General features: G+C 33.3%; 1 non-coding gene across 11 annotated transcripts in view; it reads left to right on the top strand.

Moving 5' to 3' along the window:
- LOC100372112 (adenylate kinase 9) overlaps positions 1–21,789 on the top strand; it is a 41,361-nt gene that overhangs the window by 1,740 nt on the left and 17,832 nt on the right. Inside the window, exons 3-18 of one of the 11 annotated variants that reach the window (XR_014930840.1) lie at positions 247–517; positions 851–963; positions 1,252–1,437; positions 3,582–3,710; positions 4,639–4,955; positions 5,369–5,549; positions 5,893–6,025; positions 7,381–7,437; positions 9,537–9,734; positions 10,832–10,897; positions 11,132–11,393; positions 13,921–14,151; positions 16,238–16,338; positions 17,259–17,306; positions 19,263–19,328; positions 20,878–20,925. This is a non-coding gene — a transcript (adenylate kinase 9). Of the gene's footprint in view, positions 1–246; positions 518–850; positions 964–1,251; positions 1,438–3,581; positions 3,711–4,638; positions 4,956–5,368; positions 5,550–5,892; positions 6,026–7,380; positions 7,438–9,536; positions 9,735–10,831; positions 10,898–11,131; positions 11,394–13,920; positions 14,152–16,237; positions 16,339–17,258; positions 17,307–19,262; positions 19,329–20,877; positions 21,052–21,789 lie in introns of all 11 variants that reach the window. The other 10 variants (XR_014930836.1, XR_014930842.1, XR_014930837.1 and 7 more) reach the window with 10 other exon arrangements.

Raw genomic sequence — 21,789 nt, 5'->3', positions numbered from 1 at the left:
GGACAAAATTGTATTGTGATGAATGCATAGGGATAGCATGCATTGGGCTGAATATTTTGGGACAAATTGGAATGAATTGACTGTGAATCTCTAATGTCAAGTATTCACAGTGACAGTCTGTCATCATGGATGCCCTAATTTATATACATGTAGTTTCAAACATTTCTAGCATTCTAATTGGTGTACGGTAAACTGCATTCTCATTTCCGTGCATAATGTAAATTACTGAATTGTATTTCATTGCAGAGTGAGCTCCGATTTTTACATTCCAAGCCAACCTGTTTTATTGTTGTTGGCAAACCTGGAGCTGGTAAAACATCACTTGCTAAAAGACTTGCGCAGAACTGGAAATGTGAATTGGTCAGTCCCACAGAGTTGATCTTACAAAATATGGACCTGGAAACAGACATAGGAAACAAAGTATCAGAGATTTTACTCCGTGGTGAAGCACTACCAGAGGAAATGGTGGCTAAAATGATTGAAGAAAAAATTAACTCACCAGAAGTAGCCCACCACGGTATGTCTTGTCAAAAAGTTGTGTATGTGGAGTGACAAATGAAGAAAATACTTTGTAATTGAACAATTTTAGTCTCTAACATGCCATTCTGAAATTGATTCCTTCCAAAGTTATGTAAAATAATCTAAGTCAATAGCAGTAGTTGGGGTCTGGGATGTTGAGTTTGGGTGCTTTTTCCTTTTATGTCAACCGCTTTTTACTTTTTAAAGAAAACATAAAAAAACTTTGAAAACTGAGATTTTGCTATCATATTTAAAATAGCTTGTTGTGGATAGTCGTAACATGATGTGATCTATTTATTCTAATCTGTGAATTATTTTTCTTTCATCCCAGGGTATGTACTAGATGGTTTTCCCTCTCTCTGTGAAGACTACATGAGAGTCGTGGATCAATTGGAACTTGTTAAAAACTGGAAACTAAAGCCAGATTTCATCATCAATTTAAAGGTAAGATTTAATTTAAGTTATATCAAAAACCTAGACTGTACTCTTGAATTTAGTCGATTTTTAAATTTAAACTGTGCTTCTCCTCTTTTCTGGCAGATGTTGTCAATTATTGTATTAGTTTACGTGATGATTCTTTTATTCCATTGATCATTGTTTTCAGTTCTGGCTCGATGGAACAAGTGACATCATGCTAACTTCTACATTTCATTCCCAGGATGCTCTCTTTTCATTGTTGTAATCAAAAATTGTACAGACAATATGTTAACATTCTTTAAATTGTTACTATAGATTCCTGACAACGATCTTGCAGCTCGGAGAACCGGACAACGAGTTGATCCTGTTACAAATGAAATGTACACCAAAGAGCAGTGGGATCCCGAGAAAGCTGAACCAGATCTGGATAAAGAAGAAGGGGAGGAGGAAGAAGAAATGGAAGAGGAGGAAGAAGGTGAAGAAGAGATGGGAGAAGAAGAGGTGAGTTATACCAGTAATAAGTATTTCTGCATGGCATTGTGCAGTGTAAAATCAATGCCGTCTCAGAACTTCCTGACTCAAAACTTTCATGATCCAAGGCATTGTCAGTCAAATTTACGGACAATAGCTGAACCTAATTGTGCTCATTGGAAATCAAAGCTCATCATATTCTATCGTGATGCATTGATTTTATGCTTGGCATTGTGTTACCAGTGTTTAGTATTGATTAATATCTGATAAAGATATAAGGCACAATAAAAAGTTGCTGTTTAAAATCAGTAAATAAAAATCTTTAATTCCACTTGAAAATTAAAATAAAGTGATAATAACCTGAAAATAAATTGACCATATATTGCTGGGCCTTTTCTCTGTACCCTAACCTGAATGCTCTTAACTACTGTGAATTTGGTAGTGAAGTGTCTGTGAGTTCTGAAATTTTGTTTTCACAAAGTCCATAAATTCTTCAAATCATGAATATTTATAGCAACAAAAATGACATTTCTTATGGGAATTGTCTCTGATGAAATTTGATAACCAATCAGAAGATGCCTTTGTACCACATGTTCTGATTGGTTGTTAATTAATCAATGAGATTTTTTTTATCAGTTGTATAGTACCATGTGACCAATTTAAATACAGAAACAGGAAAATAAACCTACTGTATCAGGTTTCAATCACCATAAGCAATGATCCCTTGCATTTTCTCAATTACAACAAAATTTTTTATGTAAGCAATTACTAAGAGGTTTATTATTTGCATGTTTCATTTTACAAAAGATTTTTGCAGTTCTGTGCAGTTTTTGCTACAATCTGTGGTTTCAGAGTGTGTATTGATTTATATTCTGTATTCTTAGTTCCATCACGTTCAGTGTTCTCCATAAGATATAAACCACTGTGGCAGTAGCTCTTTTTAAATCACATTGATGAATTGCTGAAAACTTTAGTTGTGTAACTTTTGATGCAGTAAGAGTTTTGTAAGTGAATAATTATGTTTGCTTTTATGAGTAAGAATAATATGTAAATTTGTAATTTTTGTTATTGCCACAGTGATTTAAATTTCTAAGGAGAACGCTGTTGTTATTTCTGGTTTCACCAAGGGAGTGTGTCTCTTTACTTATCAGCATGTTTTCTGTACTTTAAACTTTATCTATCACTGGTACATGTAGCATAGATCATCATACCACTCTTCTATCACTGTTCTTTACTAACTCTTTTAGTCACTGTACTATTTCAACCATGCAGCGTGGTATGCGTCAGGTCTATGAAATGCAAGAACGCATACGCCAAGAGATGGTGCACCAAATGCAGCTGGAGATGGCAACCGGTAGAAAGAGGCAGCTTTTAAACTACCGCGAAGAGGTCTTACTTAGTTGCTACTTCTCCCCCTCTGTTCTCTCCATCAATTTCTGCATGTTTGGTTGTTGTTACATTTCTCATTTAATGTTCATGACCAAGTTCATACTGTCCCTGTTATTTTCAACTTCTGATCATCAGGTTATTGTATATACGCATAAACCTTGTTATCATATGACCTTAACTATACATTTTATTTAAATGTTTTTTGACTATTAAAGCTTCATATTCTCACAGCTTTTCTTTACCGGTAGTTTGTTAGTAGACCAGTCAATGTACAGTACTTTGTTCATCCAGAAATTAGTTTTGGCACAAAAGAGATATTTTTGTGTGCATTTGCCATGGATGCCATGATTTTTGGTCTGTCCACAACATGAATGACTAAATGTAGTGACATTTTTCTCTATATTTTGTTGTTAAGATATAATTTTAATATGAATGAAGTTGTTAGAAAGTTGTTTCATCCTTGCCAGCACAATCCAGAGAGTAGTTGGTTTTATTCACTGTCTATGCATTACCTATATTGAACATTGCATGTTGAAATCAGTTCCTTATTTTTATCTCATTTTTGACGTTTCAAAACCTTTTTCTTTATAATTTCACTCAGCAGGTTTTTTACACCTCTGTCGAATTTCTTGTCACAAACTAATTCATCAATATTTGTAGTACTTAAAACATCAACCATGTTGATGTTCGTTTAAAAAAACATACTCATGCATTTACTTTAAATAGGTTTGGCTGTTATAGTGTTATGGATGGGTGTAATACAGTTGTTTTCATTTACGTTTCAGGGAGATGAAGAGACTGTGGAATTAGGTTTTGATGTTATTGAGAGACTTGTCAAACGACCTGAAGATCTGCCACAGCAAGTTGACCTTAGCGTTGACACTTACAAAGACATGATGTTAAGAGTATTAGAAGTAAGGATGATTACAGCCACCCTTCAGTTTATTCTCCACTGTAGATTAAGTACCACGGCCAATGCAACACATGTTTAAATATAATGTAGATCAACAATTGTTTTTACATGTGTTGTATGAGACTCATTTCGAATGTAATATGGTGTGGTGCCTGCTATGCGTTAATTGTTATTCTCAGAAAAGCAAGCAATATCTTGAGTGGATCCTATTACATGTATTATCCCCCGGCACGAATTGTAGGGGATATAGCGGTTACTAGCATCTGTCCATGCTGAGTCGTATCAGAAACACTATTGCAGACAAAAACATTTGCACAGTGTTATATTAAAGATATTGCTTGCTAGATCTGATCAACATATTGATTAACCATATATTGTTATGTGACCTCATTAAAATTCATATATATCATGTCTGGGGCATTATTGAAGATACAGTTGTTCAATCAGTGCTTGTGAAAAAGATGCTGGTGGATCTACGATCTCTTATGACTTTTTTGTATTAATATATTGTGTATGTATGAGATCTTTGATATGAAGACTATGATTGTACTAGCTTAAATATAGCTGCAACTGAGTGTGGTTCTTTGGTTCCAGTGGTTAAAAAATTGTCTTGTATAACTGTTTTTCAGCTGTAGGCGAGGTCAGAATAGGGTCTCTCATGATGAAATTCATCATAACGTCAAGTATTATTAAAAATAAGGCATTTTATTGTTATTTACTTCATAGGCAGTAAGTTGACAATGCAGCCTCCTTAGTGCAAGTACATGCAAGCATTCATACAGTCAAGCTTGTACAAGATGCTCTTCTGTCTTTGGTTGTATTAACTTTATGGAGTGTACTATGGTGCCCCAAGCCGTTCAAACTGAAGCTACAAGTTTATTTATTAGAGCAGTACATACTAACTTTTAATCTTTGTCTATGCTTGACAGGACTATATGGCAGATCATGACCAACAGTATGTGATTGAGTTGGATGCCAATAAGAATGCTAATCAGCTTTTTAAAGACCTACAGACCAAACTCAACACATTCTCACTACGCCGTGCCGCTGTGCCGATCCGCTTACATGACCCCGATGGTGAAGATATTCCCGAAGACCTTGAAACTGATGAACTTATGAGGACACTGGCCAATAATGAGATTGTTGCTCCACGCTATCGATGGCGGCGTAGCAAGTGGGCAAGGGCATGTCCAGTGGAACTGCAGCAGGGTAACGTAGTGATGGGGAAACCAGAGTTTGCTGTTAGGTAGGATACACTCCTTGATGTTATGTGATATATTTTTTTTAAAATTAAGTACCGTATTTGCTTTGTTAGTAACAAACTCTTACCGTAACCTTTTCACCATCAGTTCCCTTTTTTTATCACAAATTCACAAAATAGTCCTGTCTACAGTCAGCACTTTTCTTCCTTTTTGAGTAAAAACTAAAAAAATGAATCAAATTTTGTCTGTTGGCTCCAAAATTAGGATTCATTTCCAGAAATAGTGAAAAATATATTAAAAAAATACGGAAAAATATTGGCGAGAAAGTGGTGGTGAAAAAGTTAATGAGAGGTGTGTTTCTATGGTCTTCACTGAATACAAATTTGAGTTTCATTGCCCTGTAATATTTCGAATTTTCTATTCTGTATCCACAACATTCATATCCTTATGTGAACAGCTTTCTAGATCGTATGTATGTTTTGTCAAGTGAAGAAGCCATGGGAAAGTTTCTGAAAAACCCTCGCCCTTATATGATTGGACCTCAACCGAGACCGCCATGTAAATTATGCGTGACAGGTCCACCACTTTCTGGGAAGACTACTTTGTGTCACTTAATTGCACAGAAATATAATGCAACGGTAAGTTTTTGTTTTAATGTCATTTTGTTGTGTAGAAAGTAACATCTTTCATTCGCTAATGTCTCATGCATATACATTTTTAACTGTATATTACTGACAAAAATCTGCCAGCTTTGTTAAATAAGCAGCAAACTCACTCACTCAAGGAGTGAGGAAGCTAAAAGCACAAAAAAACGAAAAACAAACATGCAGTATTGAAGAATATTGAAGGACACCAAAACAAACTCATTTGGCATCAAGGCAATTAATTGTCTTTAATACCTCTGTGAAGTTCAAGCTCAGATAATCAAAGTAGACATTTCATTAAACTAAGTGGTTGCCTACTTTATTTTACCCATTGTAGGTGTTAGATATGGATGAGCTCATCAAACCACGTCTACAAGAACATAAAGAGAAACAAGTACAGCTAGCCAAGGAGGAGGCAGTGGAAACAGCCATCATAAATGTCAGAACAAAACTTAAAGAAAAGGAAGAAAGTAAGCATGAAATAAATTCAATTATTTTATCTCCTCTTTACCACAATCTACCTCAGTTCTTGATACCCTCCTTTCATGATTTCTCCCAATACACAGCACGCATCACTGTCTCTAGTTGCTAGTAATCTGAAATTCTGCCATGTTTGTACTTATCTTGTCTTGTCCTGTTTAATATTTTTGTAGTAATGGTCTTTCTACCACTGTTGTATGTTTGGTTACTGCACTAGTGTTTGACCTCGTTATATTTTCTAATGTTTGTATCTTTGTAACTTCACTTAAAATCTTTTTCTTTTTCTATCTTTCTACATTCCTGTGATCAGATGGTATGTTTTTACTTTCTCAATTCTATCTCTGTGTGTCAAAGTCACTTTTATTGTTATTCACAAAATAAAAACCCATCAGTTATTCAATTTTTTTTCTTCAAAAATTTCAATCAAGAATCATAGCCAGCATAAATTAATGTTGAATCAAAATGTTTTACCAAGTTTATTTTGTGGTAAAAAATATAATGGCATTCAAAAGTGTTAATGACACCACAGTACTTGTAATCAATGTAATTTATGTAGACACTAAACATGCTAAAGTGCTACATGAAAGTAGTGAACCTCCACCACACACTCCCATAACTCAACATCAATTCCCTCCATTGCTTTAGTATTCATTTATTTAAATTATTTATTTTTTATCCTCTATTAATTTAAAAAAAGCTTCTGATAGTGGTAAGACCTGCTCCAAGTTATTTTGTTTTTGTTTATCTAGAGTTGTTTGTTTTCAGAATGTATGTAGCCGAGTGTATCACTGATGCTTTAACCAAATTACAACCCATCACTCACTGCACTTACATTATATGTATTCAGTGTGTACCGTAAAATCTGTATTAGAAGCCACATCCCTAATAGAAGTCGCACCCATTCTTTTTAAATAATTGAGAACCAAAAATTCATCATTTCTCATATGTGTAGGTGCGCTAGTAGAAGCCGCATCCCCTGTGTTGCATTGTACCATTTTGATAGAAGCCGTGGTTTCTAATACAGATTTTACAGTAGTACCAGTTATCAAGTTCCTAGCATGTGTTGTGATGCACAACAAATACTGGATCATTAAAACTTATTTTGACACACCCCTGTCATTCATATAAATGCATGCGCTACCAATAGAGAATATGTATTTTGGCTTGAGTGATCTAAATTTTCTCGCGTATGAAGTACCAGTGTAAAATAAGTACTAGTATTATATTTATCTAGTACCATGCATAGATGCATATACACGCCGTTCTTCATATATCCTCGGTACATTCCATCACCGCTGCATTTTTCATTCACATGGTACCATTGGGTATCATCTTTCACTTGCAGGTTCCGATGTTGAAGAGACACATGACACTGAAGGTGATCACGACCTTAAAACTGAAGGTACATACATCACTTTTCATCCACCATCACATTTATAGTTTCAGTATTCACCATTCCAATGTAATTTGTGTGTCTGCATTTAGGCCAGACTTTTTTTATTCCTTGTTTCTTGAGTTTTTATAAGGCAATTTTTTTGAGGAGGGCGGGAAAAAAATAAAATTAATTCTTTTTTTCTATTAGATTTGTGTGATTCTCAAAGGATTGTAAGTGAGATCATTGATCGGAGAGAAGAAATGAAATAAAATTTTATTCCATGTATGACCTTGTTTCTCATCTGTGCGAGACTTTGATCATGATACTCCCACGAAAATGCAACTTGGATTTGTTATGCGGCAGGCGGTAAAAAAATGAAGATAAAAATAATTTTTTTAGCATTTTTTGGCGCTTACAAGTCAGCAGGCACGAAAAATTACGCTGAATTAAAACTTTATTTTTATTTCATTTTCAGTTCTTGTTCATTCGGCGGGTTCACGAAACAAGGGATAATAAAAGTCTGGCCTTAACAGAAAAACAAAGGAAATACATGTGCATGTGCAGATGATAATTAATTCTGATCATTGAAACATCTCATCCCATCATGCTTACAACATTTACTTTACATTGATTAGAAATTAATATTATCCAACATTCCAGTCTACTTTACCTGGTTACCAGCTTCATTCATAAGAGTGGCACACTCACAGTCATAAGTAGAAACTGTTCAATTTGTATTTAAAATGAAGCTACATGGGCAGATGATGGAGTAGATTTTAGGTTTAGGTTTAGTAGGTTTTATCGTCCAAATGTAAATTTGATTCTTAAGGATGTAGTAGACTTTCGTTGGGCAAAACAGAAAAAGCTTTATAAAAATAATAATAATGATTAATGACTAACACATCTTACATGTTATTGTAACCCTTACATCACTCTATCGAAAAATTATAATAACACTAATGTCAATGTCAATTACGGCACGTGACTGCTAAATAAACAAAAATCCATTGTTCTGCTATTTTTACTGCTACTAGAAAACGAAAACAGTTAGCCAACACATTTTTATGAGAAAAGGAAGACTACAATGTTCTCAACAATAATGTAAAATACGTAGCTTCAGAATTGTTTAGTTCTTTCACAAAGTGGTAGAGAAGAATTCTGTAATAAATTAGAGTACTCTGTTTTCACGGATCAATCAGTCTTGAAATTTTAATGATACTTGAACACGATTTTACATTTTGTTTTTAATTGATCTTGAGTTCAATCTCTGAAAAAATTACTGAAATTGGACAAGAACTGTTTGCGTAATCGTGATTTTTGTGGTGTTAGACAGTTACTTTTCAAATGGCTGAAAAGGCGCAAAAACCAAAAGTAACACAGTCGAGAGGATATTTTCTGTTCAGCGCATCATATTCTGTTATTTTTTGATGTTTGAGATAGCTATTATGTTGGTTTTATAAAAACCAAAACAACCCGTTCGATACATGATCAATAAAGTTATGAAAAAAACGATAATTTAAAAAAAAACGTAAAACGAAGTATGGCCGCCTTTAAATAAACAGTGTAAATCACGTTATCAGTTTAAGCTTATTTACTTGATTAGCTTAGTTTCGAGTGTTATACCATATCACAACAAACGATTGTTTACGTACGAAACGTATAATGTGACCGTTAAACTTGGCTCAGAACTATCAGCTCAGCTACTAATGGTTGTCTGAGTTCCGAGTGCGTTGCGCGTGTCGGATGTTTTGTAACAATTGAAAGCTGGTGCGCGTTACTTCTTTGATTGTGACCGGAAATCACTCATATGAGCCTGGCAGTCTATTCTTTTGAAATTGATTATTCTATTCTCCCCCTTCCCCGGGTGGACAGGAACTTCAGTATTAGGTCATCTGACATTATATTCCAGCAATTTTGTGAACTAATAATTATGTTTCTGTGTGATATTTAACATTGAAGTGTTTACTTAAACATCTAATATGTACTTAATGAATGGTTGTTTGTCCAATGTATTGTATCTGTACTGTTGCTTGTTATCTGTGTTTCAATGTTTGTCTACTGTGTACATCTCACCCCAATCACATCAGCTATATCATATGCATGCTATAATTCCATGGTCGTAATAGATGAACATACCGCTAAAGAAACCACCGACATTGACGAAACCGATCATACCGGAGACGCCGCGGAAACATCAGCTGCTGAAACGTCAGCCGCTGACACGGACGCTGAAAAAGTAACTGAAACCGAGACAGAGACAGAAACTGAGACAGAGAAAAAAACTGACACTGACACTGATAAACAAAGTGAACCTACTGAAGAAGGTATATCTTGCCACCGAAGGCATGTAGCACCCACCTCGCACTTACATTCGCTGTACATATTTGATCAACTTTGCACCGCTCTACAAGATGATATTCACTTCTGTGTTCTGTTCACTATCATCACTGTTAACAAATTACCATAATGATACCATTACTTAGCCACATATTGGCTGCGTCTATTCTCATATTATTGTCGGCACGCTACACACTCTTAAATGTGATAATGCTTGTCAGTCGACTGACAACAGCATGACTTGCTCCATTTCTTAAAATATCTTTTTTTAAGTTAAAATTAGATTTATTTGTTATTTAACACATAAATTATTTGTAACTATCACTATAATTGTCTTAAAGTTTGCTTAATTCATATTCTTAATATTAACATATATTTCTGCTTTCTAGGTATTAAAGGATCATACAGCATTAATTTTCTAATTTGCATATTAATTTCTTACTTATTGCAGTAGAATTAATAATTTCTTTGATAGTTATATACTGATAGTTTCTGATAATAGCTGATAATTTGTGCTCATAATAGCGGATCACTGTTAATTAAGGGGTGTAAGGTGTATGTGTCCAACATTGTTCTACCGTAACACTGTGCATCTTTTACCAAGCCATATATGTCTTTGATCTATGTGTCAGTCAATAAAATAATCCGTAATACTTCTGATGTATTGCGATTGATTTTTCTAAATGAGGATTTTGGTTCTACACTGAATCAGTTATGTTATGAAGAAACCTCAAAACTCAGTCATATACTCAGTCATAAACTGATACTAGAAGCGGATTTGATGGGGCATAAGTTTCTCTAAATTGTTACATATTTTTCAATCCGAAATGGCCTTTGTGGTACGAGGTGTATAGACTATATGTAAACATTCACTACCGATACATCATATGTCCTGACATATAATTTTGGTATTTATTCTTAACCTTTGCTGTAGTTGCCAACAGTTTAAGACTTAATGCCATTAGATTCAGCTTTGTGATCATACATGTAAATGAAATATCTGGCTTGGTAAGAGATTTCTTATTGTGTGCTCCTTAATATACAACCTAAACTTGTTTCAACTCAATCGTCAATCAATTCACAGAGAAAACAGATATTGATGATAAAAAAGATGCCGAGAGTGAAGCGACTGCTGCAGAAACAGAGAAAGGTACAAGCACTCTTTTGCCATGCTGTAATCTAAAAAATGTCCTTTTTTATTTTTAAAATCATTTTTTTTTAATTTGCATGTTCAGTTGTAAGGTGCCCTTTTCATATAGATAACAGCTAGCCATACCTTCCACTCCCATTTCTAAATTGTTCAATTTTGTAAGACAAAACAGTCACAATCTATTCTGCATTGAATGTGTTTTTTTTTTTTTAATTATTATTGTCATTTCTATAGGTGAAGAAGGAATGGGAACTGACGAAGCATCAGTTCAAGGAACTGATGTCGCGTCAGAGTCTACAGCGCCCACTGTTGTCAAACCAGACGCGGTGTTAGTTGACGAGAACCATCCAGAAGTGAAAGCCATTGTAGATGCCGCTGTGAAAGATGCTGAAAGTCTCACATACTCATTAAGTGCTGAACAGTATATAGACTGCTTGGATGAAGCCATCAAAGATGTTGAAAAAGAACTGAAAAAACATGATCCCATTGGACCTGCGTAAGTCATTAACTAGTTTACTATCAGTAAAAAGTGCAAGACTAGAGCAAGAAACTGACACCTTCTCGTAATTTGGTGAGAACTGAAGTTATTCTCACAATTTTATTTAATACGAGAAAACAAATTTCCACTATTTCATTTGCAAGAATACAAATTCTCAACATTTTGTTTTGCGAGAATACAAATTTCTACTATTTCATATGCGAGAATACAAATTTCTACTATTTCATATGCGAGAATACAAATTTCTACTATTTCATATGCGAGAATACAAATTCTCAACATTTTGTTTTGCAAGAATACGAATTTCTACTATTTCATATGCGATAATACGAATTTCTACTATTTCATATGCGAGAATACAAATTTCTACTATTTCATATGCGAGAATACAAATTTCTACTATTTCATATGCGAGAATACAAATTTCTACTATTTCATATGCGAGAATACAAATTTCTACTATTTCATATGCGAGAATACAAATTTCTACTATTTCATATGCGAGAATACAAATTTCTACTATTTCATATGCGAGAATACAAATTTCTACTATTTCATATGCGATAATACGAATTTCTACTATTTCATATGTGAGAATACAAATTTCTACTATTTCATATGCGAGAATACAAATTTCTACTATTTCATATGCGAGAATACAAATTTCTACTATTTCATATGCGAGAATACAAATTTCTACTATTTCATATGCGAGAATACAAATTTCTACTATTTCATATGCGAGAATACAAATTTCTACTATTTCATATGCGAGAATACAAATTTCTACTATTTCATATGCGATAATACGAATTTCTACTATTTCATATGCGAGAATACAAATTTCTACTATTTCATATGTGAGAATACAAATTTCTACTATTTCATATGCGAGAATACAAATTTCTACTATTTCATATGCGAGAATACAAATTTCTACTATTTCATATGCGAGAATACAAATTTCTACTATTTCATATGCGAGAATACAAATTTCTACTATTTCATATGTGAGAATACAAATTTCTACTATTTCATATGCGAGAATACAAATTTCTATTATTTCATATGCGAGAATACAAATTTCTACTATTTCATATGCAAGAATACAAATTTCTACTATTTCATATGCGAGAATACAAATTTCTACTATTTCATATGTGAGAATACAAATTTCTACTATTTCATATGCGAGAATACAAATTTCTACTATTTCATATGCGATAATACAAATTTCTACTATTTCATATGTGAGAATACAAATTTTTACTATTTCATATGCGAGAATACAAATTTCTACTATTTCATATGCGAGAATACAAATTTCTACTATTTCATATGCGAGAATACAAATTTCTACTATTTCATATGCGAGAATACAAATTTCTACTATTTCATATGCAAGAATACAAATTTCTACTATTTCATATGCGAGAATACAAATTTCTACTATTTCATATGCGAGAATACAAATTTCTACTATTTCATATGCGAGAATACAAATTTCTATTATTTCATATGCGAGAATACAAATTTCTACTATTTCATATGCGAGAATACAAATTTCTACTATTTCATATGTGAGAATACAAATTTCTACTATTTCATATGCGAGAATACAAATTTCTACTATTTCATATGCGAGAATACAAATTTCTACTATTTCATATGCAAGAATACAAATTTCTACTATTTCATATGCGAGAATACAAATTTCTACTATTTCATATGTGAGAATACAAATTTCTACTATTTCATATGCGAGAATACAAATTTCTACTATTTCATATGCGATAATACAAATTTCTACTATTTCATATGTGAGAATACAAATTTTTACTATTTCATATGCGAGAATACAAATTTCTACTATTTCATATGCGAGAATACAAATTTCTACTATTTCATATGCGAGAATACAAATTTCTACTATTTCATATGTGAGAATACAAATTTCTACTATTTCATATGCGAGAATACAAATTTCTACTATTTCATATGCGAGAATACAAATTTCTACTATTTCATATGCGAGAATACAAATTTTTACTATTTCATATGCGAGAATACAAATTTCTACTATTTCATATGTGAGAATACAAATTTCTACTATTTCATATGCGAGAATACAAATTTCTACTATTTCATATGCGAGAATACAATTTTCTTCTATTTCATATGCGAGAATACAAATTTCTACTATTTCATATGCGAGAATACAAATTCACACCATTTCAAGTCTTGCCCAAGTGTCAGTTACACACTCATTTCTCGCACTTTTTACCAATAATGTAAATGATTCTTAACACAATTACAATTAGCAATTTAGAAATTGCTTCAAAATTAATTATAATAAATATAGCTATCGGTACTATTGAACACGCACTAAGTGTTATTGATAATTTTCAGTTTTACATGACTCTTTGTACACATCACAATTGTTTTGCTAGCCTTGATATATTCAGTTTTGATATCTTAATATTTAAATCCTGCAGTCTAATAATAATTTTGTTCCTCTGACCAGTGCTGGTGGTTGGATTCTGGATAATTTCCCCCGTACTCGTGATCAATGGACAGTCATGATTGACAGGGGATTGATGCCAGATGAGGTGATATGTCTACGAGATTCCAGTGATGGTGGATCAATGCTGCTAAAGCGGTGGTACAAACTCAATCGTGCTGAGATTGATGAGAAAATCAGACTGAGACTGGAGAATGAAGCGAAACTAAAAGCCAAAAAGGAGGAGGAAGCTAGGTAAGCACAGAACACACTTTAATAGTTAACTTAAAGAGTTGATGTGGTTGAGTGTCATTTTACTTATTAAACTTTACTCATTTTTATTATTTCATCTATTGTGATTCGCAAAGTGAATGTCATATAACAACACTGTAATATGGTATACTGGTATGACATTATTCAGTTAATAATACTGTAAACAACTTTTGTGAGAGAGAGAGAATTTCACAAGGAAAATTACAAAATGTTGTAGCAGTGAGCATTCCACTGGAGATTTTGTTTTTATATCGCCAATTGAACACTACCATTTGTAAGTATGCAATAGGAAATAACATACTCCTCTATTTTAAATTTTACCTCAGGTGACTTTTTTTTAAAAATTCTGTATTACTATAAAGAAAGCAAAAAATGCTATTAGAATTGTGACAAAAAGGTGGATTTAATGTCAAATTAAATCAAAATATCTTGAAATTTTTACTAGTGAAATCAGAAATTGTTAAGTTGTTTAGTATTGTTGTTTAGTTTCTTTATCCTTACTCTTTTGTTGACAGTGTCAGTGGTATCTGTTTTATTTTGTTTTTCCAATTTTTGTTTATTTTATGGTCTTTGTTTGTACAGCATGGACTTTCCTGATCATGATATTCGAGATATTACTAGGTATAGTGTATAGATGACTTTGTTTGGTTTACCCATTCCAATCTACAAGCCTTTTCTCCTCATTTGTGATAATTCCCATCACAGTTGCTTTTGGGAATTGTTTAGTCAGTTAGTTTGCAAGATGGCAAACCACTTTCAATTGGTGTTTGCTTTCAAAGACTTACTTTGAAAAACTGCATGTTACCTTTGTCTTGTATGATAATAATGGTATGATCTACCTTTTGAGCTAGCATATGGAACTGCGCCATCAAGTCTAGATTGAGCAAAAATCAAAGTGTTTTGTAAAGTTGTTTTGCTGTCTTGCTAACTGACTTTCATAATCGATGTAACACCCCTGCAGTTAATATCATTCCTTTCTGTTCCAGCAAGATTACTCACCATATTGAAGGTTGTTATTAGCTACAAAGCTAGGTGGTCTTCACAAACTAATAGATAATTTATGGGTTTCAAATCTGCATGATATGTTGTTTGATTACATTAGTAATGCTGCAGGTTTGTTCAAAGTTTGTGCATGATGTGCACCATTTATCCAAAGCTACTGCACCTTTCCAGAAGTTCATGGTACGAATGTTGAACGTTTACCTGTTGTCAACCAACTACAAACAAGGATGACAAAATGGGAGAAAGTAATCGAACAAAATTGCAAGTTGACACAGAAACTCACAAATGGTCTATTCGATAAACTTAATCCAGTGCTTGAACTTCACGTAGGCATCAAAGGCAATTGCTTTAATGCCCAAGGAGTTCACTTTTATGCCCTTCGAAAAAATACTGATTGTTTAGTCCCATTTCGTGATCAAATCATAAATGGTCGACTGGCAGCCATCTTGTTTTTTGAAAATTAAACATGATGCTTGTTCATGAAGATTTATTTTGCGATCAGATACAAAATGGCAGACTGGAATTGTATTTTGAAAATGTATTGTTAACATCACTGTGTGATTAACAATGACTTGTTCTCTACTGTTTATAAACACATTTTATCAAATTTTGTTTTGAAAATATGTGCCATCTCAACTCAAGTTTCAACCCTGCTAATCACATGATCACTATCTGCATTGTTATTGGATGACTAGCTGGTCAGGTGATTAGGATCATCAAATGAAGGCCACTTAGTATGAACATTTAATATCAAGAGATTACTGAAGGCATATCCATATTTTGTGTGTGATTAAAGCCTATATTGATGTATCATATAATGATGAATTTACTGTAACTTTACTAATATACAATGATTTGTGTTATGTGATTTGTTTCTTTTAATAAACAGGTGTCAAATCCTACAAATCTCATCTCTCAAGTACTATCTTGAAAAGTTTATAACCCTGTGTCCTAGCCACCCAGCACCAAACCAATAATACTACTATAAAAATGCAACTAAACCTAATAATTGTATATGTTCATACTATAACACCGTATATTTAATGTTTTATGTTTGGATGTCTAGACTTGAAGCTGAACGTGAACGACTAGAGGAAGAGGAAAGGCGGCGTGCTGAAGAAGAAGAAAATCGTCGCCGAAGAATTGAAGATGGTGAAGAAAGTGAAGGTAAATTTGAAGAAAAAAATCTTTTCAGATCATCTCTTCCTTGTTCTCTGCAGAATTCACCAAGCAGTTACACAGCACCTACTGAACATCATTGAATGTAACATTAACAATGTCTATACAGTCATTCGTATAATGTTATGTGTACCTTGTAATGTTCATGGTTGTAATCCTCCAACCTCTGTAAAACTGTGTTAGCCTCCACATTTGTATGACACACAAAACCACACCCACTATTTTTTACCCAGTGAATGAATGGGCCATAGATAAATTGTATATTTCTCCCCACCCACAAATATCCCACATTTTGTGTCTAGTCACATCCCTTGTTTCAACAAGCACACTCCCAAGTATCGTGGTGCATGTTATTCTTTGCATGTTATTGTTTTAATTATTATTACCAGTAGTTGTGCATGTAGCTCCTGTATCTTATCTGATGAAATCAGTTGTATTCTAATGTCAATGTGAATATTATTACATGTACGTTCCTACCCACAGTAGGAAAATAAGCAACTTCACATGCATCATTCCAATTACTTTCAAATTAATTTCCACTGATTTCATGTTTGGTTTCGCTGGTTTTCACATTTGTACATATGTCTAATCACCTTGTTTGTGATTTTCAACATTCCAATCATAAGTGGGTTGAGAGCGAAAGTAATTTTGTTCCATTGTTATTGCATCACAACTGATTTTAATCATATTAAACGCATGTATATATACTGTATCCCATGTTACTTATACCTGGTACTTGCAGCCCACTGTTACCCAATAATAACGTATCACAACCCATTGTTATCCTATATATGTATCCCCATAGGGCATGTCACTGTTACCCGTTTTCTGTATTTGCATGCCTTTCCCATTAAATCCCCTGGTAACTAACTGCATGCTATCTGCTTGGGTTTATTATTCTACTAAAGGTGAAGGAGGCAAAGAGGAGGGTGAGGGAGAAGGAGAACACTCTGAAGGTAATGCTAAAATCCTAAACAACTGAACTTGCCATTAAAAGTGTAAATTTGGTTATAACCCCCCCCCCCCCCCCCCATCCATGCTATCCATAACATAGTGGTGCAATCGGTGCAATAAAAGCAGTATTCCTATAATCTTTTATCATCTTTGCAGTTGTTATATTACTGTTGTTGTGTTTTGTATACATGTATGTTGTATATTGTATTGCAAATATACCTGCAGCTATATTTATTCACAACCATTATCATTCAGAGAACTTTTTATCTGCACACTGTAAATATCCTGACACTTTGCACTCGGTGAACTCTTCTCACTCATCATTGTCATACATGTACAGTGTGATGAGCTACAAAAAAAATCAGAGCTGCACTATCCTCTATAATTCAAATTCAAGCTATTATCTAGATGCTATATTCTCATAATTTCATCCTATGTGAATTTATGTAGTTCTGTTCCCCACTTGGCTCCTTATGTACATTCACAGTACAGCCTTTTCTGTAACTAACAACAAAATTAATGGGCACAATCAACAGGTCAACAGCACCACTGATGTATGCATCCTTGCACATATGAACAATTCAAACAAGCTTAATACTATGATCACTAATATTTAACTGACCACTGCATACTCAATATCATACTATTGATATCACTTGATTAATATAAAAACATACCTTGCACAAAATCAGCAAAAAATATAAGTAGATTTAGTATACAAAATTTCACTTTCCCATCATGTGTTCATTAATTCCATGCCCTTCTCCAAAGCACTACATTGAAGTGTTTGTTACCTAATGTTGTTGTTAATTGTGTCTTCACAGTTGTTTGTTTATTTGTTGCATTCATTTCTGATTTCACTGACTCTCTTCATTGTTCTACATCATTGACACACACGCATACATATATATAAGCAATAACTTCATCAGTGACAAATCAATGTGATTGTACCAGCTGCAAATTCATTGGTTTGGTTTATTTGATTTGACGCATGGTCATGGATCATTGTTAGTGGTCTTTATGCTAAATTGGAATGTATAGCATATAGTGTGAACAATCTTCATCAATTCAATGTAAATATTATCATATAATCTAAAAAGTCAATCAGATGAAATATTGCTTATTTTATACTAAAATCTTCTGTCATTGTCATGAAATTCAATAGCAGTTAACCACAATTACTCTATACTCACTATATAAGTACCTGATAATATAAATCCATATTTCAAACCAATACATTTCTGATGTATATGTATATGTAGCCTAGGGTTTCTGCAAAAGTCTTAAATGTCTTAAATAGGCTTTATCCCAGCTTTGTTAATTTTAAGGACTTGAAAAACTATGTGAAATCTTTCAGCAAGGTTTTAAAAAGGTCTGAAAAAATAAAAATAATTTCCACTGACTTGACAATCTGAATTCAGTTGTGCTAAATTCTTGACAGTGTATCTATACTTTAGGCCAAAACTCAATTTAATTATGATGTTAGGTGTGTTTTGCAATGAATATTATGATTGCCTATTTAAAGAACATGATTTGTGTGTTTGTCACCTGATGAAAGCCTGCACATATAATCAAAATTAAAAAGGAAAAAATGGCATTGACACACAATGTGTATAATTTATAATATTTAATTCATTGAAGTTAACCTTTGTCACCTTTCACAAAATAAACCAGCATACCAGTAGTTGTTTTTTCAATGCATTTAATCAAGGCCTGTATCCAGTGTGTAATTATGCCTGTTTAGTTCAAAATTAACAAAGAAATCAATGAAAAATATACTTTGAAATATGCAAACTGTTAGGCAAAAATGATAGTATTCAAACTGAATTTAGACTTTGACAGAAGGTAGTTTATTTTCACAAACTCACACACACATACTAACTCATTACATTGACTTTAATTTATTTCTGTGTGTGCTGATCATTCTCTTCTCTTCATTTACTCACTTCTGAATTAAGCTACCCTTCCTACTGCAGCAGATGAACCCAGTATTGCTCCAACTGAATCTCCACATACTGTCAAAGGTATTCGATTATTATACAAATACACAAATAGGTGTATAGACTCCGAGATGACTTTAAATATTATATGTATAATATAGTCAATAGTGGTAGCTGTTATAGAAGTAGCTTGCACTTAACTGTTTCATTATTAGCACCATGCATATATATAATATTATGTAGAATCATAACCAGTCCATTACGTTCATGTTTAAATTCCAGATGACGCATTGTATAATTATTGAATATTCATTTTATTTATTATTCTATGTTCGAACTGGTGCTCCTCTACAACTGCATTTTTGTCAATCTGATTCTGCAAAAATTATGATAAATTGTTCACATTTACACTATTTTTCTGCCAAAAATATAATGACTATTAATCTGTTAAGTGTTTAGAGTTTGATATCTGATAAATTCATCTCATTTGTTGAAATTTGATAAAGTTTCTTCTTTAGACACCTGATAAATTGTGTTAAATGTTTAAATTTTTATAAATGATTACAAAAATGCAAGTTTTAAGAAGTACTAGTCGTTCTTTCTCTTTCTTTCTCTATCTCAGCACATTGGTTCCCATTTATATGTCTGAAATTACCTGCATTTCTGTAAATGTTGAATCAACAAGTGGTTTACTTTTTGAACAATGATACAAACTTTAAACCATGCATATGAAATATATGTCAATTTGATTAATTTGCACAAATTTGAATTTGACCTGTAAATCTTAATTACAAGATTGTTTCAATTTAGAAACAAATGCATACAGAGACGACGTATAAAAAGACTGTAAACTGTTGATTTCTTGAGGAACAAATTTAATAAGTCTGTGCGAACCATAACATTCTGTAGTGGGGAACATTTCATTTTTTAGAACAAAGAGTTACAGCGTCTTTCATGAAATGTTGTCCAACAAAAGCCCTTACTGTGGGAGCAAAATAACCTGATTAGAAAAATCTCTTCTTTGTTTTCTATGCAACATTGCAATATTCCTTGGTACATTGTCTTCAGTGTATGTTTTAACCCTGACCGTTTCAATTACAACAATTTGACACCCCTGAACATTTTCACAGGGATTATGTATAACTAGAGTGAAGTAAAAAGTGAGTGGATGAAACTATTTTTAATATGGATTTATGAATTTGGTTTCAGATTTTGAGTGAATTACATGAAATGTAAAAATTCTCAATTTTTCCACCCTACCTTTGGACACTGCCAATTATTATTTGAATACAAACGAGTAATTTCATTTCAAATTTAGTGAGACTTCAGTATGCAAATACTTGACTATTCAAAGCCAGGAACAGATATGGCTGGAATTGTTCCTAGGAATATTACAATTCTACAAAGAAGATTGAAATCGAGATAGCAGTTTTTCTGACCAGCTTATTCTGACACCAGCCGTAAAATGATCAAATAGTAAACTCTGTATTACTTGCAGCTTATATTTCCATCATTATTGACTGCTCTAATGCTTTATATATTTTCCTGATCTATCCCTTTCTGCATACCACTCATTCCCTGCTTTGCTGTTGCTGTCATCATTATTCTGACATTGTGTTGGTGATACCAATAGATTCCGAGACAGATGCCGACGGCAAAAAGTCAGACGCCGAGGATGAAGGTGAGAAGGAAGCTGTTAATGAGGCAGTTGCCGATCTCGTGTCTAAAGAGGAGGGTGGCCAAGGGGGTGCCGCACCCACTGAGGGGACATCACCTGATGAAGGTGGTGATGAGGGTAATGGTGAAGGTAGGGTGACAATTGGACATAATTATCAAAAATAGCTTCATCAACTGTCATCATCCTAACCATGCCGGGGCTGCCTTTACTCATATCACACTAATTGTTATAGTTAGAATTCTAAACATTGTGTAAGGGTGTAACTTATTGGTGTTTTCATTGTTAGCGTTTAATCGTAAATTATACACCACTAAATTCTATAAGTTTATGTCTGTATGTAATTTCTTCTGCCAGACAGGTTTTTAATTGGTAGGTGCCGCTCTTGATTTGGCATTCAACATGTCTTGACAACACCTCCCTCCCCATCAAATGGATTCCTTGTAAGCCAGCTACTTAAAAACCTGTCTGTTATCAATTCTATAAATCTCCAATCATGTCAATTGTACATATCATTATGTAAATTATTATCATTCTGTTGAATTTGTGTAGGTGTATAGTTAATGGATTTGTTCCGGTAAGGTAAAGGCCACCCAGTAAAGTTGACAACTATGAGTATTTGCACATAGATCGTATGGTTTGCATGATGAAATGTAATCATGCCTTGGTGTTGGATTGTGTGATGCATTGTGATTTAATCTTTGTTAAAAGTAGCATGATGTTTTGCATGAATAACCTGACTAGCATTTTGATTTTATGTTGATTAACACTGTTTATAGTTTGAATATTGTTCAATTTACAACGTTTCTTGAGCTTTATTTCCAAGTACTGTTAAAGCACTTGTACAGACTATACACAACCATCAGTGAC

This window comes from Saccoglossus kowalevskii, chromosome 11 (assembly GCF_978046115.1).
Source record: "Saccoglossus kowalevskii chromosome 11, keSacKowa6.1, whole genome shotgun sequence".
In the NCBI taxonomy this organism is placed as follows: domain Eukaryota; kingdom Metazoa; phylum Hemichordata; class Enteropneusta; family Harrimaniidae; genus Saccoglossus; species Saccoglossus kowalevskii.
The sequence above is the reverse complement of the archived record's forward strand: the minus strand, read 5'-3'. Positions and strand labels throughout refer to the sequence as shown.